We start from the raw sequence: 1,660 nt of genomic DNA on the forward strand, positions 1-1,660 counted from the left end.
TGTGTGTGTGTGTGTGTGTGTGTGTGTGTGTGTGTGTGTGTGTGTGTGTGTGTGTGTGTGTGTGTGTGTGTGAACATAGGTTCCTCCATAGGCATGTTTATCAGAGACTGGCCTGAGGCAGACATGAGGAAGACCAGAGCCAAAGGCACTGAGAGGGWCCCCGAGTGCAGAGCCCCCAGGGGTGTGTAGGGGGTGCCCCTGCAGGCACACACCCACCCCTCAGAGTGGAGCAGAGGAGAGAATCAGGGGGAATCTCTCCAGCAACCACAATGCAGCAGCCCCTGGGCCCAGCAGTGATGAGCCCACAGGCTCTGCCAGCAGATCTGGCCATGGAGAACCAAGGACGTCCCAACCCCCCAGGCCAAGGCCCACCAGGGCCAGAGGACACAGGCCCCACCAGGCAGTCACCAGGCTGAGACAGCACACACAGACTCAATTACACACACACACACGCACGCACGCACGCACGCACGCACACACACACACATTCTGGACACACACAATGGACCCATACTTCACTCACACCCCCCATGCACACTCTGTACCCCCCAGGTCCAGGACATGCACCCGGTCCTCTGGTGGTCCATGGTGGGGCTTCAGTCCATTAGAGGAGCTTTTAAGAGTGTAAACCTTAAAGGTTGCACCCAGACCCAGGAGGAAACCCCCTTCCTTCCAGGGTGGAGGGGAGCAGACAGCAGCAGAGCCTCTCATCAGTCAGGACGAGGACTGGGCATCCCCGAGGACACAGACATGAAGACGGTGAAGTTTTATTTTTTAACAAGTCGAGTAGTTTGGAAATTCACTACAGACCGAAGGATTTGTCTTTAAAAGTAGGTTTAGCAACTTAGCTGGTGAAATTTATGCTGCAATAAGATGTTAAATAAAGAAATGCAACTACAAGCCCTGATACTGGGGCTAAACCTGATTTATAGATGTTTGTTTATTTATTTCTGTGTAACAGTTTACCTGTGAAGTCACTCTTCCAGTAAAAACACCTGTAAATACACGTCCCGAAGCATTTTCAGTCTGATAAGAAACTGATCTCTGTGGTAACGGGGAACACCTGGTCCCACAAACTCATGTGAAGCCGACGTCAGATGAAGGGTAGACCGTCTCATTTCACAGTAGGTTCATGCAGCCTACCTGGCCCAGCGAGGATGTGGCCCACATGACCCACATGGCCTGACGCGCACCCCCAGCTGACCACCCGCAGGACTCCAGTGGGCACGCCGGCCTGAAGGCCAACCATGGCAACCAGGAGCCACGATCCAAAAACCCATATGACCCTAGGAGARCTGGAACCAGACACACCTGTGAAGAAGGGGGCGGGGCTATGGAGCTCAAACTGGATCTTCAGGTGTGAAACTTCAGCTTTCCTCATCGGAGGAGTTCTGGACTGAACAGAACCTTTATGCTGACATGAGTTAAAGGCTCAGTTCACCTGACCTGGACCCTGACCTGGACCTGGACCCTAAGCTGCACCTGGACCCGCCACAGAAGCAGCTGTGCTAACAGCTGGAGTTCTTAGAGTCTGCTGCAGGTTTGGTGTGTCCTCTCTGAGCTGCGGACTTCCTGAAGAGTTCGGCTCAGATGATGGTTCCCAGTTTGTTCTTTGACAGGAACCAGTGGCGGCTGGTCAATAGGGGGCGCTGGTCCCCCC

The sequence above is a fragment of the Austrofundulus limnaeus genome, unplaced genomic scaffold (genome assembly GCF_001266775.1).
Source record: "Austrofundulus limnaeus strain Quisiro unplaced genomic scaffold, Austrofundulus_limnaeus-1.0 Scaffold163, whole genome shotgun sequence".
Classification (NCBI taxonomy): Eukaryota; Metazoa; Chordata; class Actinopteri; order Cyprinodontiformes; family Rivulidae; genus Austrofundulus; species Austrofundulus limnaeus.